This window comes from Marmota flaviventris, chromosome 14 (assembly GCF_047511675.1).
Source record: "Marmota flaviventris isolate mMarFla1 chromosome 14, mMarFla1.hap1, whole genome shotgun sequence".
Taxonomy (NCBI): domain Eukaryota; kingdom Metazoa; phylum Chordata; class Mammalia; order Rodentia; family Sciuridae; genus Marmota; species Marmota flaviventris.
The window spans coordinates 37386246-37413224 of NC_092511.1; the positions used below are offsets into that span (position 1 = coordinate 37386246).

The window sequence follows — 26979 nt, forward strand, 5'->3', positions numbered from 1 at the left end:
TCCAGGGTGGAAGTAAAAATATTTTTAATGCCATCTTGCATGCAGTTGCACAGCCCATGAAAGCAGGTAATTAAAAGTCATATAGATCTAGGTTTCCAAAAGAAATTATAGTGGCAGATTGGTGCATGAATTGGAGCATGAAAAAAGGAGTTTGGAGTTTTTTGCAATCATGCAACTGAGATAAGTGTCTGAATGAGGACAGTGGAAATGGGAAGTACCTATTAAAAGAAGTGTGTGTCCTTTAGAATCACTTACTGACATTAGGAGCTGGAAGAGAGGGAGAAGAAAAGATTCTTTTCAAAAACTTCTAGAGTATATGACTTGGTAGACGATGATTACCAAACTGGGGAATACAAAAAAAAAAAAAGGCTTGGGAAGGAAATGGCAGTTTGGAGTTTTCTTATAGTTAAGTTAAAGCATTTGCCACTAGTCCTGTTTGGTTTGAGATGCCTGTTTGTAAGACCCCTGTTGACAAGTGAAGTGGGTAGCTGAAAATGGGGATCTAAACGTTGAAAGCAAGGTCAAGGCTGGAAATCTAGATTTTGGAGTCATCTAAACAAAAGTTGAGGAATAGGTGTACCTCGGTGGCAGAGTATTTGCCCAGCATGTGCAAGAGTAAGGGTTTGATCCCCAATAATACCACATACACAAATAGTCCTTCTCCCTGTAACAATCAGCCTCACCCAGCATTGCTAGGTATGCCAGTTATCGGCATTTGGGGAGTTCTCCATTCAAAATATTTCCTCCTGAAACAACCCACACCTATCCTTGGCCTACCCTTCCTCAGCTCCTGACTCCCAACCCAGAACCACATGGATTGACTTCCCCATTTGGAGTAGCTGAGACAATAAAGGTACTTGAAGAATATAATATGACTCATCTCCGGACAAAAAAATCTCCCTTACTGATTGATTTTAGGCTTATGGCCAATTTGGCCTCCTTCTTTGGCACCATTCCCTCAGAATCACTTCCGAATTATCCTTCCAGTGCTCAGTTTAAGATCTACTTTATTCAAGAAACCATTTTTATCTGATAGAAAGAGGTGAAATCTGAATATAAATTCAGCTACCAGTATGGAAAAATCCAGTATGAGTATACAATCACCAAATTTCTGCATTTATGTTGAACTCTTGAGTTCTGTCATTTACTGCCTTTGTAACTTTGAAGAAAATGGGGATTATAAAGCCTCCCTTGCAGAGTGGTGTGGATTAAATCAGATAAAATAGGTGAAAATGCCAACTATGGCACTGGGTATGTGTTCAGTAAGTGGCAGGCTTCTTGTCAAACCTGACTATGTTTTTTGAATTAGTAGTCTACATGATAAGCTTCTTGAAAGTAAAAGCACTCCTTGTGTTTTATACTCTCACCCTAATTGAGTGCCCTTTAATGTCAGGAGACATTGTAGAATGATGTTTAGGAAGTGAGCAGGTCAAGGATAAAGTTGAAAAAAAGTTTATGCAGTAGGTATGTAGATGAGAAAAGGCTGTTAATTTGATTCAAAAGTGGTGGCAAAGGTCTTTCTTTACATTTCCTCTAACAATTTACTTAAAATTTTATCTTGCCAAAAAGAAGGGACAGAAGGTCTCATCTTGATGAATGTGGAGCTGTAAAACTATGTGCCAATACACCTGGTATTGATTCATGCCAGCTGGGAGAGGAGCTTGGCTTCTCAGTGTTTTACTACTGTGGTTTCCTGGGCTGGGCAGCTGGGTGCCTAATAATGAGAAAAACCATAATACTTCATAATTATGTACTGCCCTTTGCCAGAACTAGGATTTAATTACAATGACTATGACGGAACTGGCAACATCCCGTTCCCTGTTGGGGTGCAATACCCAAGGGCCTGGAAATACAAAGTGAAGTAGCAATTGCAACCTTCCCCTGCAGGGCCTATCCTGGCAATTCACCCAGACTTCTCTGGGTTTGAGGTTCATCATCTGAAACAGAATACTTATAAATTGCCCCATGTACTTGACACTCTCAAGTAAACTAGTATTTATGAAGTAACTACTGCAATACATGATGAATAGCATTGTGGAATCTCAGGTCTGGAAGGTACCAAAATAGGTGACCTCATTCATAATCCTGTCCCCTGCCTCCAGGTATCATTCCTATTCTATCAAATTGGTGAGTTTCAGATCTTCCCATTCTGATACAGGCTGGAGTTGTTTTTATGGCATCCTGATTCAGGTGTCAGGGGACTCACTGATTCATTTAATACTCATCTTTGAGCACTGCAGGGGCACAAAGATATATAAGGTATGAATGATCTCTGATCTCAAATAGCTTATCATCTATTTGGGAGATTTGCTATTTAGGCAGCTATAACATAACAACATAAAGACCAGAAAGTCCTTTTAGATGAAAGGGAATGAAAGCAAGACTCCAGATGAAAGGATTAGGACCAAGGATCCTGAAAATAAGAAAGAATGAGAAGAGGGGCAGGGAAACTGCAGTGAAGAGCTGGGCAACAGACTCTGAGGTTCTGATAGATGTTCCTATTTTATTGTCTTCATAACACTTATCAACCTTGATTTGTTTTCTTTAGTTACTAATTTATTCATATACCATTTGTCTCACCCTATTCAGTAACACTGTCAGTTTTGTTTACCAATATATCCTGAGCATCTCAAACAATGCCTGGCACATTTTAAGCAAATATTGGCCGAATGAATAAATGGCAATGGAAATGGACAGGAGAGGGCATTTGAAATACATTCTGCTGTCATATACAACTAAGTAGAACAAATGAAAATAAAATAAACAAAAAGAAAGTAAGAAAGGGTAGTATATGTTGATCTGCTTTCCACCACTGTAATACCTGAGATGATCAACTAATGAAGAAAAAAATGCTTAGGGTTTTGGGAGATTTCAGTTCATGATAGGATGGACCTATTACTTTTAGGCCTCTAGTAGGGGATGAAGACACCACATTATGGTGGGACTATGTGGTGGAGTAAACGTGCTCACACCCTGACCAGAAAGAGAAAGAGAAGAAACAGGGTTCCACAATCTCCTATGAGGGCAAAATCTCAATGAATGAAAACTTCCTATTAGGCTGTACCTCTTAAAGGTTCCACCACCTCTGGATAGTGCCAAGCTGGAGACCAAGTTTTAACATACTAGACTTCGGGGGCATTCCAGATCACTCTACAAGTAGAGATATTTTGAAGCAGTGAGGAAGTGGATGGTGGATTACCCCTGGTTCTAGACTTGGGAAAGTGAGTGGACAGCGATATTGTCAAAGAAGAAAAGGAATAGAGGAGCACATTTTGTGTACTTCAGAAAGCATAGGAGGTCCAATTTGGACATGGTGTTGGTAGGCAAGTGGACTGTCCAAAAGGCACATATGCAGATCTGGATCTCACTAAATGTACGTACATTCAGCTTTTGCAAGCAGGAGAATGGTTAGATTGCCTAGTGTGCAGTAGTAGGACTATGAGCCACCTAAAACTGAAGATAAGGATTGAAGAGACTGAGAAAAATTACCTGAAGAGAAAGACATATAGGTTAAGGGGTCTGAGGGGAAATATAAAAACCTTCAAGAAGGATGCAGTTCACCATCACGTAAGATAAAGTCTAAACTGTGAGCCTTGCACTCCATCATATGATGTCACTGGGGTAGCCTTAGGAGGAGCACTCTCCGGTGGACTAGTAGGTAGAATAATTCAGACTTCTTGAAGCACAAACTGAAATAAAGAATGAGAATTTGACAAGGTGTCAGAGGCAAGTTTTTTTAGTTTACTATTTTTAGTTTGGAGACTTTGGAATGCAACCATGGATGTGTAACACTTAAGAAGTGGCCAGTGACTCTGTGAATGACGATCAGGTTTCTAAAAGGCCAGATGGAGAGTCCCGTGGGCGTTACAATTCCTCAACTGTTTCTCTTCCTCTACCCTTTCAGCCATTTCTAGGGCGGGGGCCTTCCACATAAAGTACAAGCAAAAAGAGGATGACAGAACACCCCTCCCACCGATTTGTGAGTCATCTTTGTGATGGCTGAGACAGGGAATGGGAATACTTCAATTAAATGAGGTGCCCGGTTTCCCGTGGATCTTGAAATTTTGTGACTGAGTGGCTCCATGCTGGAGGGAGCTAGGGAGACTCATTCACATTTTCCTACCGGGCACTCACACCCTCCATTCAGTATTTTCCTCTCCTCCCTCACGACAGTTGAATGCTGGGACAAAGACTTCCCCCGGGTCCTACCTGAGGTTGACCTTCCAGCCCCAAACCCACCACCAGCCCTTCTGCATCCACGTGACTCTCAGCCCTGATGACTCTTTGCCACCCACCCCTCCTCTCGGGCAGCAGCCCACTTTACCCCGCCCCTCAATCCACGTGACCGCTTCCCTCTCACCTGACTGGCTCCTTCCTTTCCCTGGCCGGACCGGCCTCCGTCGCAGCTGCCCGACTCCAAAATGGAGGCCGCGCACAGCGCGCACCCGAGCGGCCGGACCTCCCAGGCTCCCGGGCCGCCCCCTTCTCGTTCTCTGCCTCCCTCCTTCGGCCTTCACCTAGACGCCTCCGGATTGGCCGCTGGGAATCCCGCCCCACCAAAGCCCCGCCTGCTATTGGTCACGGTAGGCTGCCCTTCAGAGAGGCGTGCCCCCGCCCGCCCCCAGCCCCGGGAGGTATTTTCCATTCCGGTGGGGGTTGGGGGAATGGGGGAGGGGAAAAGAGGGAAGAGGGGGAGGTGGCCGGGGAAGGGGGTGGGGGCCAGGCGGGGGCATCCGGCCGAGCTGGGGTCTCCGGGCTTCGTCCGGAGGAAGCGAGGTTGCGCTGGCTGGGCAGTCGGAGGGGACGGGACGCACCGGCTGGCGAGCGGACTCGCCCTCTTGATGACTGAGCCGTCCGGGCCCGTCCTGCCTGGCCGCAGGTGCCCTGGATGAGGCCGTCCCGTGCGTCCCGGCCGGTGAGTGTCCCCGCGGTAGTCCAGCCGGCCGCCTGCCCCCGGCCCCTGCGCCGCCGTTAGTGGCCACCTCTCCTTGCCCCAGTGCCCGCTCCCGGCGCAGTCCGCCTCCGGCCGGCGCCTCCGCACCCTGCGGAGGTGGCACGGGCCCTGGGGCCGGGATGGGCCGGCCGGGAAGAGGACCGCAAGCCCGGGCCGTGAGCCGATGCAAACCGCGCGGCGCGTAGTAGGAGCTTGCGCGTAGTAGGCTCTCAGTGCATTTCTGAAGAATTCCTTTTCAGTTTGGAGGAAGGTAGGGTACCTAAGGGAAAAGGGGGTCGTCCCGGGTATTAGGAGAGTGTTCGTGATTCGGGTCGGGGGCAGGCCACCGAGTGGGGGCTCAAGGGAAGGGGGCACCGGTCAAGTCATTTTGGGCTCTACTGCTTCGATCTGGGGAGTCCTCAAGGTCGAAGAGGAAAGGTCCGCTGGGAGATGAAGGAGGGAACCAGCGAGTGTGGATGGGAGAAGTGACTGGAGCATCTCTGGAGGTTTAACCCGAGGTGTAGGTTAGGAAAGGATGCGGAGGCGGGCGCAGGGAAGACCCCGGTGCAGCAATTTGGGCTCTTAAGATTCTTTGGTGCTGGGATTTGGGTATTGGAGTAGCCAAAGCAGAGTGACTTTGTGGAGAGGGAGTTGCGTTTAAATGATGCTGTGAAACAGTGTAAGTACATCTTTGGTTCTGAACTTTCAAAGGTTTGGGGGATCACACAGTTACTAGTAGGTTTTGACATTTTCTTTTGGCATTTCAACCCCATAGGTGGCTTGTCGCTGGACTTGGTCAGTGATCCTTTATATTAAATTGTCTGTATATATTTGATGGTATTTTTTCAGTTACTAGTTTTGCTGGACATTCTTATAACTACACCTTAAAATTCTTGTAGCAGACACTCTATACTGGTGACTTACTTCCCTATTTAGTGTTTAGTCTGAACTGTACTATTATAATTTGCCACTAACTTCTATTCTAGAAGTTTAATTCATGCTTTTTCTTTTGTTTCTTTACAAGGTCATGCAAAATTGAACTATATATTTCATAGAAGTTTTAAAATATTTTAAGTGTTGAATTGGGAAGATATTGGTAAGCTAACAGCTTACCAAGAAATTAACTTGAGTTCTGACAGTTGGGACTCTTAATGTCAAATGCATAATTTTAATTTTAAAAATCTTACATTTACATAACACTTTTGAGAATGGACTGGGAACAGAGACAAGGATTACCAAGATTAGTCAGTGGCTGTTCACAGAGTCTACCTTTGTGGCAGTCCAAGAAGATTCTTCATTTCACTGAAAAGAGTAAGCTAATAACTACACTTCTAGATCTTTAATCTTTTTTTTCTTTCTTTCTTCTAATTTTTGTGTGTATTTGTGTGTGTACTGAGGATTGAAACCAGGGTCACTTTACCACTGAGCCACATCCCCAGCCCTTTTTATTTTTTATTTTGCTGGGCCTGGCAAAGTTGCCCAGGTGGGCCTCCCACTTGGGATCCTCCTGCCACAGCCTCTCAGGTTGCTGGGATTACAGCAATCACCATTTGTGCCTGGGTTTAATTTTTTATTCTCTTAATCATGAATATTACTAATTCCTTATATTTGTTGCATACTCTACAGTTTACAAAATGAAAGCTCATTGATTAGGGAGTACTTAAACATACTTTTCAAAAATTTCTAGATCATACTTTGCCCTTTAATTCATCAGAAAAAACAATTCTGCAAAAAGGTGCTGTAATGTTTTTGGTTGGCCTTCTAGTTCTTGAATAACTAATGAATAGTCATTTTTTTTTTTTTTTATCCCTATTGTCCTTGAATTTTACTATTTGTCCTTAGGGAGAATGTACTGGCATACAAAACAGTAGCCTAAAATATTGAAACTTAACACCTTTTAACATTATGTCTCCTCCATTATTCACCTTGAGAATTATCTATGGCAAACCAGTTGTTGGGAAGACTCTTTTCTCATCTTGATTAAATTGGTCTGTTTTCTCCTGTTGTAGAACTAAGAATAATAATGCTTACTGGCTATGAAGTGATGATAATAACTAAACAGAATGAGAATGCAAAGCTTGGAAAAGATGTATGTGTATGAGTCATATTTTTTTTAGAGTTGGAAGAGTAGGCCATGGAGATGATTGTTTTGCAAATCAGGAAACTAAGGCCCAGAACAGTTGAAGGGACTAAATTGCTAGTTAAGTGCTGGAGCCAGGATTAGTGGGCAGAGTTTCTGGACTCCAGGCAAGAGTTTTTTCTGCTTTATCACATTCACACTGTTTATTTCTAAAGTATTCTAGTGCCAACTGTAAATAGTTTTTGGATTATTTGTGATGAAGTTCTCTTCTAAGGATGGAGAAATTTGGTTGAATGCTGTTCTTTGTGAAATGATGTAAAGTTGGATGAGCTTTTTATTCTGAATTTTAAAACAATTTGCTGCGTTGTTGGTGGGAATGCTGATAGTTTTCTCATTGGAAAGAGATAAACTATCATGTAGATTAAAATATTAGATGAACATCTCAGAGTAGTCTAGCAGTGTAAAATTTTTATGCTAAAACTAATTGCTTAAAATTTTAGAATTCAAAGGCTTTCATATTTTTAAAGTGAATTATATGAAAATTATTATTTGCAGTAAGTGTGGGGTTTTGTTATGTTAAATTTTGGTACCTTTAAGGAGAACAGTAGTAGAATTATAGATAGTTATGAAAGCATAATTTTTAACATATTTATTATAGAGAAAGGATTTGTTTCTCAGCCACTTAACATGACTCTCAGACAAGTGAGTTAACTACTGTGTGCCTAGGTTTTCTCATATGTAAAGTGTGGTTATTGAAAGTACCTGCCTCATAGCATAGTAGTGAAGATTAATTATGCCTAGCAATAGTAAGGGCACAGTAAATACTAGACATTACTTTCTGTGGTTCATTAGGTATAAGTAGGCATTGTATGTTCATTTGTTTCCTTGCTGTTAGCTCAGTCACTTTCAGGCTACAAAAAAATTCCCATGTAAATACATGGTCAATAATTGTCTGCCTTAAGGGGCACTTAGTGCAAATGATGTTCTCTTGGTTTTTTGTTATTGTCCTTCTCCTTCCTCTGCTTACCTTGAACCTTAATTAGAGCTGCATATCAAGTTAGAGTTAATGTGTCCTTTTTTTTTTTTTGAATGCTGTGTGAGATTAAAATATGCCACCAAAGTGTGCTTCTTTGGCATATTTCCAGATGGCTATTCGGAGTGGCTAGAGACACAGGAATAGCTCTGAAAAGCTGTCCCTTTGTGGGGGAGAGTTGCATCTGTAGAGGAAACCCACATTAGTGAAATAAACAGCTCTGCAAACAGGCTTTCTGTAAGGCTTTATTATCTGGGTTTAGGAAAGATCATAAGACTCCCTACTTCCCTCTAAGACCCCAGTGTTTCCACAGAATGTTACATATTATTTTGAGGCTCTTACTTGAGATACTTTATGGGTATGGGGCAACATCTTTGTTCCCAGTGCATTTCTTCTCTTTACCCTGAGATAACCTGTTGTTATTATTGCCCCTTCTTCTTTGACATCCCCCAGGCTCCCAAGCTCCTGTTCCTTTCTGCTGAGAATACTATTTGAATTCAGCCATCAGGCTCCTTTTAAAAATGTTTGTGGTGCTAGGGATTGAATCCAGGGCCTGTGCATGCAAGCCAAGTGCTCTACCATTAAGCTATACCCCCAGCTCAGGCCCTTTTTTGAGTGTCATGTTTTGTATGGTGCCCTAATAATTATATTATTGTACATAAATAATTTTGTATGCCATTTCTCATAATGCCAATCTATTATCAGTTTATTTTATAAACTTAAATATCAAACTGTGGAAGGGGGAATGTCATTCTTTTCTACAATGTCATTGGGAGACCTTGCTGCAGTTTCATTAATCTAGAGTGAAAATGTTAGTTGTTGATTTGCAGGTGTTCTAGTTAAAATGCAGTCAGTTTTAGAGGCCTGCTAGGTAAGCTTAAGTAAGGAAGTCAGGAATTTATAAGGTCTGTTAGTGAGTGATTGCACCTTTTCTGCCAGTGGAACCATGAAAAAAAAATCATTGAATCTTGTTTTAAGTGAATGTTTTGATTGCTTTATTCATTAAATTGTTAGGTTTACATGATACAATTTGTGTAATTCCAGTTTTATAACATAGTTCTTTTTACTTTGATGTAACCCAAGTCCAACTAATGTAAAGAACCTTGTGGTTTAGCAGATGTTTCTGATGGTGACAGTTGGAGTCATTAGCTATCTCAGAATTCTTTAATTGTGTGCCACCTAAGATGGTGGATTTCTTCAGTTCTGCCTTCTCACTTTCTTCTATTGCTATTATAGCACTCTTCTTCCATTTGTGGTCCTCTTCGATTTTCATTCATTTTTGCAGCTTTTTCCTTCTGATAACATCTTTGCCTCCTGTCTCAACATGTATCTTATTATGCTTAATTTTTAATGGCTTTTTGAACATTAATTTCTGCTAATTTTTAAATGTATCTCACTTTTTAAAAAATATTATTTTAATTTATTTGTTGATGAACCTTTTATTTATTTATATATGGTGTGAGAATCGAACCCAGTGCCTCACGCATGCTAGGCGAGTGTTCAACCCCAGCTCTTTCACTTTCTTTTAATTTCCCTTATTTTTGGAATTTCATCAAACCGAGTTCATTTTATACTTGAGGGATGAAAATCAGAAAATAAATTATAGCCCCAAAGTAACTTTGTTATGCTAATAGTAGAGTCATACTGTTTGTTGTTTTGGATGTCAAGCAGCCATCCAATTGGTGGTACTTCAGATAAGTATATGGATCACTTTAGTCCTAGGTGATGCTAACAGAGCTAAGAGTTACATGTAGCTTTCAAAAGTCTTTAGGCATGTGGCTCAGTGGTACAGCTCTTGCCTCACATGGATGAGATCCTGGATTTGGTCCTTAGTACTGCTAAGTAAATAAATAAATAAATGGTTTATATGGTCATATTTTTCTTCCACTGCAAAATGACCAGCTCCTGGTGTTATTTTGATTAATTATTATAAGAATTAGAGATTATCATGATTTATTGAATACTTATTGGATTTATGGCATGCATTTAGAGATTTTGAAGAACCAAGACATGCAGATGCTTTCTTCAGGCCTGTGACATATTTTAATTATGTGAATACATTATTTAGTTAAATATGAGTGTAGAATACATTAGAAATACCATGTCATATTAAAATATAACCCCTATTCATTTTCTCATTAGGTTAGTGTTTTCTCTATGTATTAAAAATAATATGGCATTGTGATTAGTTATTCAGGGTACATGGACTGAGTATATGTAAACCATGTGGATTACATTTTTAGCTTTGGTGCGGTCCTAGAGAATGAAAGAGGGAAAAATATGAAGTATTCACCTGGTGCAGTGTAATTCTTCACCTACATTAGCCAACTATTCTTTCTTTTTTTAAATTTTTGTTGTTGATAGACATTTATTTTATTTATTTATTTTCATGTGGTACTGAAGATTGAATCCACTGCCTCACCTATGCTAGGCAAGTGCTCTACCACTGAGCCACAGCCTCAGTCCCAACTATTCTAGGAAGGAAAAGGTGTTTTGTATCTGATTAGAGCAAAATAATCTTGAAAGGGTAATTAAGCTGGATTGTTGACTCATGTTAATGTTGAATAAATTTGCATCTGAGCAGTTTAAATGGAAATTAATTGCTTGCCTTTACATATAGGTGAAAAATTCTACATAATGATTTTAGAGAGGCTGTAATGATACTGTTAAGAAATATAGTATAGTGAGAATATATCCACAGGGTCTTATATGATGTTCAACACTGTGGAAATTAAAATATGCCACTCCTAATATATATATCTGGCATATTTTGAGAGGTTATTTAGAGAAACTGCCAACACTGAAATAGTTCTGAAGAGCTGTCCTTTGTAAAAGAAAATTTACATCTAGAAAGGAAATATGCACTAGTAAACTGTGGCCTACCTTCTCTGAGGTCTCCTTATCTGCTGAAGGAGAATCTAGGAAAGATCATATCACAGGAAAAGAGATTAGAGGTCTATACCTCTTACTGACAGAGATTGCCACAGGTCCTAACCTTTTCTTTTAAGGGTAGCTCAAACTACCTGAGAGGCTTTATCTGCACAAGACAATCTGTTATTAACTATGCATTGCCCCATCCCATGGCTTTTTGACACCTACCCCCAAGAAACCCCAAACCCCTATTTATCCAGTGCATGTGCATGTACTGTCAGCCTTCTTTATGCACAGGTTTTTCATCTGTGTATTCCACCAACCTCACATCAAAAATATTTGGGGCCTTGCATGGTGGCAATGTGCCTATAATTCCCCCTACACAGGAGGATGTGGCAGGAGGACCAAGTTCAAGGTCAGCCTCAGAAACTTAGTGAGACCCTTGCCCAGAATAAAAAAATAAAAGGGCTGGGAATGTAGCTCAATGTTAGCACCCTGATTTAAATCTCCAGTACTGCCAAAGGAAATATTTGGAAAGTTACATCTATCTGTACTGAACATGTATAGACCCTTTTTGTCATTGTTTCATAAACAGCACCATATAACAACTATATTTTATTAGGTATTACAGAGGATGTGCGTAGGTTATGTTTGCATATACTATGCCATTTTAATAAAGGACCTGAGCATCTGCAGTGTTTGATATCCTAGGAGTGGAGAGTGTCCAATTCCCCTCTGATAGCAAGAGATTACTGTAGATTCTAAAGCTAAAGAATTAACTCACTAAACATTAAATATAACCTGTTAGGAGAAGTCCAGGAACTTTCTTAAGGTTAAAGTATGTGTGTAGCCAAATGGGGAGCTGATTTATTTGGTTATTTATTTAGTCTTTGATTTTGGCTATTTACATGAGATAGCAGTCTAACCTCATTACCCTTCAGGTGATCAATGCTAGGACCAGTTTTATTAATGTTTAAAAAATGATTTAAAAGTCACACTGGCAGTGAAAATTGCCAGATTTGTAGCTGACACCATGTGCTATTCCAGGTAGTTAAAAGCCAAGCCAACAAGGAGAAGCTACAGGAGCATCCTTTGATGAGTGACACAGAACAAGATAATGCATTTAGGAGAAGATATTCCAAATTATATTTATAGGACCTGAGTTGTGACCCAGGAAGGGGATCCAGAAAATTTGTAGATGACTACCTTGAAGGCATTTATTGTAGTTGTCGCTGAGCCACAAAGTCCAAGAATCTGTTGAGGGTGGTTGGGCATGGGTCTGAAAGCACAAATGATGTTGTACATACATAAAAATAATTATAAAGAGGATTACCATTTTTAATTATTTGTTATGTTCCAGGCTAAGTGATTTATAGTCTTTCCATTTAATTCTCTTAATAATTCTGAAAGGTAGGTGGCTTATTACATTTTATAGAAGAGGAAATTTGACTCAGGGAAAATAAGTGACTTTCCCAAGTCAGCAGTTATGTGGTGGATTAGGGACTAGGGCTCTAGGCTTTTGATTGTTCATCCTGAACATCTCCCAGGATGTTAGTAGGCATCTCTTAAAACTTCTGATAGTTTTAATTTAGGACTTCTGAAGTGCTCCTTAACTCCTTGCTGTGTTCAGCTTTGGATGTCAGTTACCAAAAGGATAGTGTCTAAATACTTGGAGAGGATTTAGAGACATTCTTTAAATTTTTCCTTTTAAATTAAAGCTGGGGATATTTTGGTGTAGTTTTACCCCTTGTAATTGGCACATAGTTTCTGGCTGCCCAATAAGACATTTCTCCCCCTGACTTACAAAATGCTGGATTATTAATAATCATTAATAAAGGTAACATTAATTAACAAGGAAAATATTGTGTAGTAGAAAAAGTCATCAGGGTAGTAGTCTAGAGACCTGGGTTCTTCTACTGGTATAAAACAATGAAGTGAAAAACATTAGAATATAGGCATAACATTCTTGTTCTTGGAGTAGAGAAATGCTTGAGCCATATCTTGAGAGACGGGCAAGTGACAGAGTTAGAGTTGTAGGCAGAGAGTAGAGCAGCATATTTTGGAATCCCAGAAAATTAGTTTGTAAAGACCAAGTGAGTAGGTATGTATGAAAATTCTTTGTAAATTTTAAATGCTGTTCAAATGAGGGTGATAAAGAAATCCCTTTGTTCTTGTAAAGGGTAGACAATGAGGATGCAGTGAAAACTGGTGGCAGGAAAGAAAAAGAGTAGAAACAGCAGAGTGATATTAAAGATGAAAGGAAAAAAGATGTGAAGAAAATAGTTTGCTTTGTGTCTGCTGTATTAAACGTTTGTAACTAAAGAATTATAACAATATACTGTTAAGGAAGAAATTTAGCAGGTAGTTTAAACATTTTATTCACTTTTCCATTTAGGCTACACTGACCATGTTAATAAGGCCAGGAATATGGGCTAATTGAGAGCTGGATGTATTATCTGATTGTTTGGTCACTCATTACTTCTGTGCAGGTTAGTTAATGACTTTAAATAGTAGGGTGCTCATAAAAATAAATAAACTGGACTGAGTTACTATTTATTCTGGGTAATTAAAAATGAAAGGGCATAGTGTGTTTAAAGAGAAGAGTGAAGTTTGATCTTTCTAAGTGAGTGCAAAAGAAAATTAGGAAATCATATTAGGACCAGGGTAGAATGGAAACAAATGGTGAAGAGTCTTTTATGCCATGCTAGGAGTTTGGATTTTTATTTCGTTTTGTAGGTGGGGAAGTGACACAAACAGTTTTGTGTTTTAGAAAAGTAATTATAAGCATAATAAAGAAAATGGGCTGGAGGAAAAGATATTGGGGACATTTACTCACCAAGTAATTATTGAACAAAGAATACATATCACAGGCCGAGTGAATGAGGCAAATTCTCTCTGGCTTTTGATAGGTAGATCTCAATGAAGGATGCCATTTAAGGCTGTGTCATATTTCAGGAAAGAGATTATATGATGATTTGAATTAAGAAATTTATAGTGCAGATAGAAACAAGACCTCTTACTTCAGAAAAACTTAGGATATTTAAGTCTCCAGACTTTGTTAGTATTGGAGGTGATAGAAGTTGAGGATGAGTCTATGGTCCCTCAATTGGCAGTAGGATAAGATGGACAAATTTGTCAGAAGGGGAGTACTGAATTTGCATTCTGACGAGTGATGGTGCTTTTTAGATAAGTAACAGTATGACCAAGATATCATTGAATGTATAGGTTTAGATCAGGTATCTGGTCAGTTTTCTATATATGATTTGGAATTTATATATTTATAATTGAAAATCACGAAATTGTACAAATAATAACCAAACTTTCTACACTATAATGCATTCATAACAAAAAGTAACTTGCATTTCTTGCACTTACTTCAAGAATGTAAACATTTGAAAGTATTTACCTATTATCTACCATGTAGCCTTACCAAAAAAAAATGTAAAATATGCATCAGAAAACTAGAAATAGTTAAGTGTCTGAGAAACAGTGTATTGGAGTTTTCCTTCCTTGGTGGCCTGAGTAGCTATGCAGTTACAGTACAGGGGCTGCTCAGAAAATATAGCTCCTTATTCCTCACTGCAGTTTCTTTTTAGAATTCCTATTTGCTTTCTTGGGCTGTAAAGGTAGTCTGAACAGAGACTGAAACTCAAGAGTCTTTTTCATCATCTTTAAAATCTATTCCAGAGCATCCTTAACCCACCAGGTGTTTTTTTTGTTGTTGTTGTTTGCCTCTTTCCTTCCTATCCTTCTAGCACTTTAGAGCGTAGGACCCTGGCAAATCGAAGAAGGAAAAGTAAAGATAGTATGAGAGGAAGAACTACAAAGAGTGTTATAACTCTGCAGTTGTTGAGGGCCACAGCCAAGTTGGGATGATGCATGGCATTTTGCAGAAGGGAGTGGTTGAGAGGTGACGCCAGCAAGCCATTGAGATGATGAGGGTTATGTTAAGCTGTGTATTCAGCTGTATACAGACCTTTACTGTCCGGCAATAGGGCGGCTCTTGCTGCCTTGGGCGCCCGCTACTTTGGAGTTCCTGTTGAGTTCTCACGGGATCTGGGAGGGTAGGCGGGGAGAGCTGAGAGAGTTCCCAGGGGAGTGTGCGTGGAGTGCTGGTGGAGTTTGCGTAATAAAGTTTGTTCCTGCTTGAGTGGCTCGTGATTTGTGCCCAGCCAGACTGCGGCATGCAGTTCTACCCTAAAAGTTCTCTATAAGCCAGGGGATGGAGTTGGTGAGTCATTAAAATGAGATGTCCAGTTTCAGTTTCATCTGTTAAGGGTAAGATTTTTTAAGTGCTGAGAGGAATGTGGGAAAAAAATCTAACATAGATGATTGGGCACTTAAGGGAGGCAGAAAGATAAGACTGCACAGTGAAAAAAGTAGGAAGATACTTTTAAGATGTGGGGGAAACAGTACCAAGAAAGAACATTAAGGAAAAAAAGCAAGGGAACTGGTGAGCAAAATTCCATATCTAAAATGCATAGTTTTAAGTTGGGATTAATAAAGTATTTAGATGATTGAAGGCTATGTTAGCTTTTCATCACTATAATAAAATATCTTGAGATAACCAGCTTGTAAAGAGAGGGTTTTTTCTGGAGCACAGTTTTAGAGGTTTCAGCCTGTGATTTGTTGGTGCTTTGGGCCTGTAGTGAGTGAGGTAGTATATAATGGCAGGAGCATGTGGCATAACAAAACTACTTATCTCATGACCAAGAAGCAAAGAAGAAAGAGGAATAGATTAGTGTCCCACAGTCTCCCTTGAGGTCATACCCTCAGTGACCTAAGGACCGCCACAGAAGGTCCCATCTCTTAAAAGTTTCTACCACCTCCCAGTAGTGCCATAGGGACCAAGCCTTTTGATACCTGTGCCTTGAGGGTCATTCAAGATCCGAACTAGCAGTTTGAATTGGAATTAATAAGAAATTAATAGTAGTTAGATGATTGAAGACCAAGGTTGGAATTGGAACTCCTTCTAGTATATAAGTAGAATTAAACTGAACAGAAGTGGTAATGTAACTTAAATAGCAATTTAGCACTTAAATGATAACTTTATATATAGTTCATAATGTATACAGCACTGATTACTTAATTTTTGTCTAAATCCTTTGTGTGTGTGTGTGTGTGTGTGTGTGTGTGTATGAATAAGCAAAATTTTGAGTTTGATGAAGTCCTATTTTATGCTAGTGTTTTTTGGGTCCTGAGTTCCCCCACAGTTGTGAAGATAGTCTGTTTCTTTCCACATGCTTTACAGTGATAGCTTTTATTCTTAGGTCTATGAACTGTCTTGGATTGTGTAGTGGGGTTGAAGTATTAGTTGAAGTTAAATGTTTTCCTCCAAGTAGATAGCTAGTTATTTCAGAAAAATTTATTCAAAAGGCTTTCCTTTCCCAATTAGTTGCTTTAGTCAAAGATCAATTGACAAAATAATTGGGTTGGTTCTATACTGTGTTTGGTTTGTTTCAGTTTGTCAGTTTTTCTGTCTTCGTACCAACATGCCATTGTCTTGATTAACATAGCTTTATTTGTCCTGAAATAGAGTAACGTAAACCCTCCAATTTTGTTCTTTTTTTTTTTCGCCCTCGGGATTGTTTAGGCTTTTCTAGGTACTGTGCATTTTCATATAAATTTTGGAATCAGCTTATCAACATCTACAAAAAAAAAACCTGAAATTTTTATTAGAGGTGCACTGAACCTATGAAATTGGAGAAAAATGACATTTTAGCAGTATTTTTTTTTTCAATCCATGAACAGAGTGTATCTATTTAATTTCTTTAGCAATGTAATGTACTTTACTGTGGGTGTATTATTTTCATCAAATTTGTGAAATCCTTGTCTTCAAATTTTTTATTTTCCAAGTATCTTTTTTTGCTCTTCAGACTCTAGTCCCACATATGAGTAGCCACTCATAGGTAACTGAGATTCTGTCTATTTTTCTTGCAGTCTCTTTCTCTTTCATTCGGTTTAGAAAATTTCTGTTGACCTCTCAAGTACATTGATTTTTCTTTTTTAAACTTTTCCTTTGTCTAATTTGCTGTAATGCCTGTCAAAGTTAATTTCTTATGTTAGATATTCTTTTCACTTCTAGAATTGTGTGGTTCCTTTTTCATATGTACAGTTTCCACTCTGTTGAGACTTCTTGTTGTTGCTCATTATTTTGATGTTTTTGAGTCTTTGAACTCTTTTAATTAAAATCTGTGTATTCATTTTAACCATTTTTATGTTATTATTTTCATATTTTATGTTAGTATTTTCTGGGTCCTGAATTAACCCACAGTTGTGAAAATAGTCTTGTGTTTCCTTCCAGATACTTTATAGTGATAACTTATTTTAAAGTTGTGAACTTGGGGCTGGGGATGTGGCTCAAGCGGTAGCGTGCTCGCCTGGCATGTGTGCAGCCCGGGTTCGGTCCTCAGCACCACATACAAACAAAGATGTTGTGTCTGCCGAAAACTAAAAAATTAAAAAAAAAAATAAATAAAGTTGTGAACTTCTTTGGATTATGTAGTGGGTCCTGCCATATCTGGGTCCTGATTATAGGTTATAATTGCTTTTTCTTATATTTTATTAATTTTCATGGATTTATGATGTCTTTCTTTTTTAAGGTGGGTTGATCTTTCTTTATTACTGTTTGGTTCTGGCAGGCAATCAACTTGATTTTCAAGTTTTGTTTTCAGGGTTTTTGGTTTTAAGGATTTTTGTTTGTCTTGGGAAGTTCTGCAGGAACTAAACTTCAGTTTAGGACTAGTTGATGACCACGATGTCCTTTCTTGCATCTCCTTTGATTGCCCCCATGTATTGGTCAAGCTTTATTTGCCCTACCTGGTAGGGACTGAGTGATCCCAACAGTATTTGAACTCTGTGAGTTCTTGAATGAGATCTTCCCAGTATTTGTTATTTTCTTGAGCATTTTTCTCTGTCTGGTCTTGTGGAGTTACACAGCATACATACACAGATAGGTATGTGGCTAGAGACTCAAGAAGGTCTCTTTTGCAGATTTTTGAAACGTTTTCTCTGTGTAGCTTTTTCCTTTGTGGTACTCTGCCCTGTGGATTCTTGCTGCTTTAGGGTGCTACAAAGTCTTTTCTGGCTCCTCAACTCAGTCAGATTCTTTTTGGCCCTCCCTCCCTTTCTCCCTCTCTCCTTTCCTCCCTTCCTTCCTTGTGGTTCCAGGCAGAAAGCTGGAAAATCATAGAATTGCTTCATTTATTTTCCTTCTTTCAGCAAGGAATTATGTTTCCACACTGCCTCTTATCTAATATCTTAAAACTATCATTTGGTATTTTGTCTAATTTTCTGCTTGCTTGTAATGGGAGGACAATTCTGGACCTTGTTATTGCCTTATGACCAGAAGTCAAAGTCGTTTGCCTCAATGAAGTTACATACCAATGTAAACTCGTTGTAAATTGAAAATATGGTTGTCAAAAATGCATATAATACATTTCACCTATTGAATATGATAGTACACTGTGGAGTGTTGGTTGTTCACCCTTGGGAGTTGTGGCTCTCTGCCGCTGTCCAGCATCAAGAGGGTATCGTACTACATTTTCCTTGCTTGGGAAAAGATCAAGTCAAAGTATCAATTTTAATGAATGTGAAACATTATTTTTCACACCACTGTCAAAAAAGTCATAAGTTGAACCATCATAAATTGGGGACCATCTGAACTGCCCACATTTATTGTTGTTTGTAGTAGCAGGTTTAGCCCAGCATCACTTACTGCATCATAACCTGAAATGGAAATACAGAAACTTTAGTTTTTCTTCATAAAAACGGTATAGTTTTGGTATTTTGTGCTTTTTAGGGTATGACTTGATTTTTAAAATATAGCATCTTTTGATTTTCAGTCAATATAGAGAGGTATAAAGGACAAAAAAATCTTTTGAAAAAGGAAAAATAACTAAATATTCTAAAACACAAGAGTTTATGATAGCTATTTGACTTCATTTCAGATTTTTTTATTGAAAATATCTACATAGAAGAGTAATTTTATTTAAAACTTTAAAAAGAGAAACTTGTATTCGTTTTATTAAAAATACTTAAGTTTAATTAATGAAGGTAAATTGTTAAACAGAAACAATCTGGGAAAAATTGCTCAACCACAGATAAATATTTAATTACTGAAAGAGCTATCACTTCCTAAAAGGTCTTCCTCTAAGCTTAAGAAATAAGTTTTTAGAAAAAGTCTAAAAGATTAAAGTCATTATGTCTAACTGCATGCTCCAATAGATCTCTCACATAAAAAAGGGTCAAGTGTTGGCATACAGTAGTACAACTTTCTAAATGGCAATTTGGCAATATTCAGAATCCTTTAAAATTTTTATACTCTTTGCCCAAAAATTGCATTTTCAGGAATTGATTCTAAGGAAATAAAAGATGCACACAAATGTATATGTATGTTATTTACTCATCACGATGGCACTTATAATGTTAAAAAATTAGAAATTTAATCTTAAATGATTAAAATTATGGTGTGGCAGTATAACCATACCATTAAATAATTACAAATGATGTTCCTTAAAATTTTTGTTTAGTGTACTGATTATAATAATTGTCAGGAGATTAAAAATTATGAGTATTAGGATATTTAATGGTAGAATAAAGTTTTCACTAATGTAAAAAGTAGGTTGATACTTTTGAAATCCTTGAAAAGGAGACATTTACTTTTGAAAGTAAGATGTAAACTTTGAATAGATTTTTTAAAATCATCTTGTACTATTTAATATTTTTGACTTTTTCCACAATAAGCATATACTGTGTTCATAATCATCCAAGAACATACTTTAATTTTTAGATTCTTATAAAATTAATGTTTGGGAGGATAAGGAAAGAATTTAAGTGAACTTAGTTTTTTATTATCTTGATGCCTTTTTTCCATTTTTGCAGATAGTTTAGCTTCAACTTTTTTTTAGTTTTAATGAGACATTTATTCTTACACATCTAATATGTATCCTAAATTTTTAAAACAAAACAATTTCTCATGTCTCATACTGTAATATTGAATTTCCATCAGACACATCATTATGCACTTGAAGAAGTTTAATATTGCTTTCTTCTTTCCTCCCCCCCCCCCCCCACCCCAGAGCTGTTTTGAAGAAGTTTTGGTCTTGCTTTCTTGGCCACTATTTGTAATCCCCTCATTGCAGGTGTTTATGTCCTTATGTTAAAGAAAGAACAGAAGTCAAAATCTGTATTATTCTAAATAGTATTCTCTATTTGGTGGCTATCCCTTTCATCTTAAGCATATGAACCTAGTGCTCTGCAGGAAGCTTCAAATACTTTGCTGTATATAGAACCTGTTAGAAATCTAGAGAAGAGCAGTTATAGCACAAGCCTGTAATCTCAGTAGCTCGCGAGGCTGAGACAGGAGGATTGGGAGTTCAAAGCCAGTCTCAGCAAAAAAAAAAAAAGGCACTAAGCAAATCAGTGGGTGCTAAGCAACTCAGTGAGATCCTGTCCCTAAATAAAATATGAAATAGGGCTGGGAATGTGGCTTTAGTGGTCAAGTGCCCTTGAGTTCAATATCTGGTTGTCCCCCACACTCCCCGAAAAGAAAGAAATACAGAAAAGAAAGTAATGAACCAATAAGTTAACTCCATAGAGGCACCATTCATACACCATTCATCGATTACTTTAATATAAACTCTTTAGACTGTTCCTTAGCAAATGTAGACCCAGAACTCATTTGGGTGTGAGAGATGTACTTCAGTCTAAGCAAACTCAGAGAAGACTAACATAAAAAACAGAGACTAATATAAAAAGCTTTTAAAATTTATACTAAGATTAAACAAGCCATGATAGTCTGGTGGCATACATCTTTATTGTAAGACTGTATCTCCCAAAAAGATTTGAGTGATTGGGTCCACTGATCATAGCTTACTGATGCTTTTCTGAAAGCTTGAGACAGTGGTTTATAATTCTACTTTATTGTTAGGCTTTGTGAAGGGCTCTGAAGGTGTAGACAAAGTATTTAACCTGTTGAGCCTCAAGTTTTTAATCATTAAAATAGTAATAACTAGCTACCTTATAGAATTGTAGAGAATTAAATAAAACAATCCATGTAAAATGACTGGTACAGTGCCTAGCAGATATCCTCTTCATTGTTCAGATTATTTAATTTCTTCTACTTCTAGATTTGAAGTCTGGAATTTAAGAAAGTATACTTGATCTTTCCTTGTTCCCTGCAGATGTTTCTGGGAACTCGACTGTTTTGGTATTACAGAGGCACTAATATCACTTGATTTACAAGAGTATCATTGTTTGGAGTAGAAACTTTTACTCAATCTAGTTAAGAATTATGAATTTTTACATATATTATGTTTTACTGATATATTTAGTAAGAATCTTTATTTTAAGAAATTTAGTTGTACTTGCTTTTCTAATTTGGCATTTCTAAAACAACTGGATGTTTCTTGTAAAACAAAGTATATGTCCAGATAACAATGTTATGTTAATAAGCTGTTTTTACTTATAACTGACAAATTTGTTAGTTTTTTGTTCTATGGTTAGTGTTTTTAAATTCATTATATTTGTAAATTATGATGTTGTAAGGGATCTGGTCCAATTCTCTGGGATTATAGAGATAGAACCAGAGTGAAATTAAGCCAGACAGCTGATACATCCTAGGGGGTCCTTGGGACTGTGAGGTGCCAGTGCAGTTGGGCCCAGGACAGGGAGGCTCTTGATGTAAGTGTTTATCTCTGGAGCAAACAAGGAGAACAGCCAACTATTCCTTTTGAGTGTCAGCATCTTTTCTTTCACATCTCTGTGAGAAGGTAGTATTGAATTTAAGTAGCAAGACTGCTGTCCCAAGGTGCAAACATCCTGAATGAGTCCCTCCAGGATGGAGCTCCTGCCCGCCCCTCCTTTCTTGTTTAGTCAAATCCAAGTCAGAGATGAAATAACAAATGTCCTTTTTGGGTCAGGTGTCATGTCTACTGGGCACTGTAGAACATTTGAACTCATCCAAGAGTTTGTTAATGGCAGAGCTGGGACATGTCTCTGGACTTCAGTCTTATCCCAATTATCTCCCTGCTTCAGATGAATTTCTTTTCAGTTGGAAGAGATCTGTTTAAAAGAGACATCGATTTATTAAGAAATGTTTTGACATCTATTTAGATGCTATTTGCTAGTTGTACTGTATATTACTTTATTATATACAGTTTGGTATTTAATTATCTTACAGGTCTGTGTTACCTCCTTAGCTGAGTCTCTGAGGGCCAGTAGGCCAGTATCATTTTGGTTTCTCTTTTAGATGACCTTTAAGGCATGAAATATTTTAAACATTCAATAATTAACTTGTTGATTAGTGGGTAAATATTTCTGAACAGTTTTTTTTTAATTTGTATCCAATTTCACATTTTAACATAATAGAAAACATAAATAGAGAAAGCCAGATTTGTTACTTAAGGCTCACATCTTTGGGAGATTTAAGATTAAGTTACATAGGCATTGTTGTTAATTCAAAGAACCTAGTGCTCCTACATTAAACTGACGTTTAACATGTTAAGAATTAGGGAAAGTTAGGGACAATATGATAGGTCACTTATTTAAATAAATGGTTTAGTGATCTCGTTGGTGTGTGTGTGTGTGTGTGTGTGTGTGTGTTTTAAATCACAATCTGAGAGGAGCTACTAACTTTTAATGTACTGATTTGCTGTGGGTTTATTTACTTAGGGAAAAAAGAAATATTCCATGCCTTCTTAGATTGGTTTGCAAAGTGGTGCAACTGTGGTCAGTTTTATTGATCCTAGTCAGCGTTCTTCAGAACTGCGTGTTTTGGGTGTCAAGAGGAATTAAGTGAATCCATCCTGGCAGGTGGCATCACTGGTAGAGGAGAGTTAAAGGAGCCAGGAAACTTTGTCCCCAAGAGTGATCTCTGAGGAATCTCAGCTGATTCTTTAGATAGGACTTTTAAGTATTGACCAACTTTGTCTTAAACTTCTGGCAGGAGCGTATACCCTGAGAACAGTCATACATAGACATTTAAAAGGAAAAACAATAGTTTATTTAAGTGGAACTTAAGATGTACACTTTAATGTCAGCCCTACCAAAAGTAAGTAAAGCTGGAGGCTATAAATGAGGGGTTCTTGTGTGAGAGTGCCTAATAATAATGATCACAAGAGTCACAAATTTGTCCTGAGTTAATTTGAGTCTGATTTCATAAACTACAAATCTTCCTAACCTCCTATAGTGATGAACTTGATCTGTTTTTCACTGATTATGAGTTACTGTTCTCAAGGTTTTCAGAGACTGGCTGAAATACTAATTGTTTTTATGCTAATTATTTACAAAAAAAGTAGTGCTTTGCTGTCTTTATTGTTGTCTTAACATGATCCCTGCCCGATGTGTGACTTGTCCAGTCACCTGCCATCTGTCACTGTTGGACCTCTGGATTCCTGTGATGTTGAATGCCCTTAACTGTCCACGCCCCACCGGATAGAGAACAAGGGTTTTGGATTACTTCCCCCAACATCTCCCCCTTTCAATGTGAAGCAGTTTGGAGATGTCATTGCCCATTTTTCTGTAGAAACGGATAGTGGGGAAATGTAATGGTAGTTCACTTTATGCTTTGAATATTCCCCTTGCTGCCCTGCCAGTGCAAATTGTTATTTTTTAAAATATTTTTTAGACGTTGATGGAGCTTTATTTTTATTTTATTCATTTATATGTGGTGCTGAGAGTTGAACCCAGTGCCTCACACTTGCTATGCAAGTGCTCTACCACTGAGCCACAACCCCAGCCTGCAAATTATTTTTAAAATGGACATTTCTTTCTCTTCTTCTCTCCCTGATCCTCCTTAATCTCTCCAGCCTTGCCTAATCTCAAGGGAAACAGGATTACCTTTCTTCCCCATCCTAGGCAGTTATCTGTCCCTGAGTACACACCTACCATAGGAAGGAAGTAATCCAGACTTTGGGGATGGTACCAGAAAATCTCAAAAATGACTGTCTCCCAGATTAACAAGTTAGTGAATTACAACTCCAACAGAGAACACGTGGAATGTAGTTTTGAGTCACCTCTTTAAAAGCCCCCTGTTCCTGCTGATGAGCAGAATCACAGCCTTTGGCACAGGAGTCCCCTGTGTTTCTCCTTTGCTAGTAAAGCAATAAACCTTTTCCCTTTTTCTCAAAAAAAAAAAAAAAAAAGGGAATTAGGTGAGAGAATTTATGGATAAATTAGTATAAATCTGAAACTGCTGTCAGAAAAAAAAGGACGTATTAATGATAATGAACAATATTTTTATTTCTATTCCAAGCACCCAATTAATATATAGTATGAATGTGAAATATTCATTAAAATTTATATTTGTGTATATCATGTTTGTATTGTCTCAAATTATCATTTATGTGCTGTCGTAAATATTTGGTTTTGATATTAAATGTTAATAACCTCTGCTATTGGTTGAGACATTGTATTAGTCAGCTTTCAGTTACTGTAACAAAATATCTGAGCTTGTCAACTTTAAAAGAGGAAAGGTTTATTTTGGCTACAGTTTTGGAGGTCTTAGTCCATATATGCCTATGGTAGCATATAGTTGTGGGGAGCCTATTTGCTTCATGGCAGGGAACAAAACAAAGAAAGAGATCAGGTCCTTCAGTCTCTTTCAATGACAGGCCCTCACTGCTTTAAAACTCCCCACTAGGCCTCATATTCGATTAACACCAAATTAAGGACCAAGCCTCTTACCACATGGGTTTTTTTCAACCTAAGGTAGAAATTAGTTGTTTCTAAGTCTCAAATTACTTTTTAAACATTTTAGTGTACTGTGCTGCATCTTCATTCTCCCATTTTTCTGATGCACACATACTCAAAACATTTAATTTTAAGACTTAATTTGTAAGGAATTAGAAAGTCTAAGGTAATTTATGCTTATGTACTTTTAAAATTTAAAAATTAACATATAGCAAAATTGATTATTCAGTATATTGCTGTATAAATTTTAACTGGTACATAAATCCATAAAACCACCACCACAGTCAAGATAAAGAATCACTCTGTTACCCCAAAAAACTACCTGGTACTCTCTCGTACCACATTCCTAGCCCCTGGCTTTCCTGCTGTAACTCTGGATAACCACTGATTTCTTCTAAATTGAAGCACTCAGTATGTTTGTTACCTTTTAAGACTGACTGCTTTCACTTAGCATGACTTTGAAATTTATCCAGATTGTTGCTTATATGAATGATTAATTCTGTTTATCCTAATAGTATTCCATTTTATGGCTGTACTACATGTTGTCTGTTTACCTGTTGAAAGATATTTGAAATATTGCCAGTTTGGGGTGATTATGAATAGAACTGTTATAAGGATTTTTGTACAGGTTTTTCTGTGAACATAAGTTTTTATTTTTCTAGGATAAATATTAAGGGTTGGGATTGTTAAGTCATATGTTTGACATAAGAAATTGCAAATTGTTTCAAGAGTGACTGTCCCATTTTGTGTCCCCACTAGAACCTAGGAGCATTCTTGTTGCCCAGCATCTTTGCCAACATTTTAAGTATTTTTCAATTTTATGTGTTTTAAATTTATTTTGGCTTAATTAGGATTTCCCAAATTAGATGGCTAACAGTGTTAAACTGTTCACGCAATCAGCTGCCTTTCATCTGTCCTGCTTGGTGAATGGACTCTATTCAAATTTTTTGCTCATTTTGTATTTTCTTGCTGTTGAGTTGTGAGCACTCTTTACATGTTCAGGGTACAAATTATGTGTCGAATATGCCATTTGTCAGTAGTTTCTCCCAGTTTGTAGCTTGTTCTTCTTTCTCTTGACAGTGTCTTTGACAGAACAAAAAATTTTTAATTTGATGAAATTGAATTTGTTTTTTTTTTTCTTTTATGGATGGTATTTTTGTGTCATGCCTAAAAGTAATCTTCATAACTCTGTCGCGATGATTTTATCCATAGGTTCTAAAAGTTTTATAGGTTAACATTTTACATTTACATCTGTAATCTATTTGAAGTTAATTTTTATATGAGGTGTGAAGTTTATGTTGAGGTTCACATGTTTTAAGTTTACATTGAAATTCACATGTTTTTGCATATGAGTGCTCAGGTTTTACAACACTTTATTTAAATATTATCCTTTCTCCATTGAATTGTCTTTGCACTTGTTTGAAAAATAATTGGCCATATTTTAGTGGGTCTCTTTCTTGACTATTTTGTTTCATTAATTTATGTGTCTGTCCCTTCCGCAATACTATACTGTCTTAATTGATGTAGCTTTTTAGTAAGTTTTAAAATCACATAGTGAAATTCTTTTAATTTTATTCAAAATTGTTTGACTATTCCAGTTTCTTTGTTTTAGCTTTTTAGAATTAGTTTGCATCTATGAGATATACCTGGGGTTAGGGGTTGATTGGAATCCTATTACATCTATAGATCAAATAGGAAAAATAGACATCTTTATGTTGAGTCTTCAAATCTTCAAATGTGATGTATATTTATTTACATCTTTGATTTCTTTTATAGTGTTGTAGTTTTCATCATACAGCTCTTTTAAATGTTTTGTTAGATTTATATCTTAGTATATCAGTTTTTTAGAGCCATTATAAATGGTATTTTAAAATTTCAGTTTCTAATTGTTCATTGTCAGTTTATAAAAATAGGATTGACTTTAGTATTTACCTGTATCCTAAACCTTGAAACCTTACTCAGTTCTCAGTGTTTTTTTGTTTTTGTTTTTGTTTTTGTTTTTGGGGGGGGGGGTGCTGGAGAGGTTCTCTGGGATTTCTACATAGACAAATATTTCTGTAAATGTAGCCACTTTTTTCTTTCAAATCTGTGTGCTTCCTCCCCATACACTTTTTCTCATTAGCTAGAATTTCAAATATAGTATTGAATACAAGTGACAGAAGTAAATATCATTGATTTGTTTGCAATTACAGAGGAAAGCATTCACTTTTTCATGATTAAGTTTGAGGTTAACTGTAGGAATGTCCTTCCTTCTACTTGATTTGGGATTATTTTACTCTTCGTTTCTTCTAGCTTTTTGAAGTGGACACTAACGTAATAGTTTTGAGAATTTTTTTTTGTCAATATAAGCATTTAATATATTAACTATAA

At 37.4% G+C, this 26979-nt stretch overlaps 1 protein-coding gene and 1 long non-coding RNA gene across 13 annotated transcripts in view; one reads left to right on the forward strand and one right to left on the reverse strand.

The window, feature by feature from the left end:
- The window catches only part of LOC114091934 (uncharacterized), a 52214-nt gene extending 47722 nt beyond the window's left edge, over window positions 1-4492 (reverse strand). The window contains exons 1-2 of one of the 4 annotated variants that reach the window (XR_011704232.1): window positions 4361-4492; window positions 3540-3689 (exon numbers count right to left, since the gene is read on the reverse strand). This is a non-coding gene — a long non-coding RNA (uncharacterized lncRNA). Of the gene's footprint in view, window positions 1-3489; window positions 3690-4209; window positions 4288-4360 lie in introns of those variants that run through there. The other 3 variants (XR_011704233.1, XR_003582600.2, XR_011704234.1) reach the window with 3 other exon arrangements.
- A 239-nt stretch (window positions 4493-4731) lies between these two features.
- The window catches only part of Socs5 (suppressor of cytokine signaling 5), a 57367-nt gene continuing 35119 nt past the window's right edge, over window positions 4732-26979 (forward strand). For 4 of the 9 annotated variants that reach the window (XM_071601545.1, XM_071601547.1, XM_071601544.1 and 1 more), the window contains exon 1: window positions 4732-4915. The gene's annotated coding sequence lies outside the window, so the exon portion shown is untranslated. Of the gene's footprint in view, window positions 4916-4948; window positions 5205-6188; window positions 6245-15175; window positions 15196-26979 lie in introns of those variants that run through there. The other 5 variants (XM_071601543.1, XM_027934500.2, XM_071601546.1 and 2 more) reach the window with 4 other exon arrangements.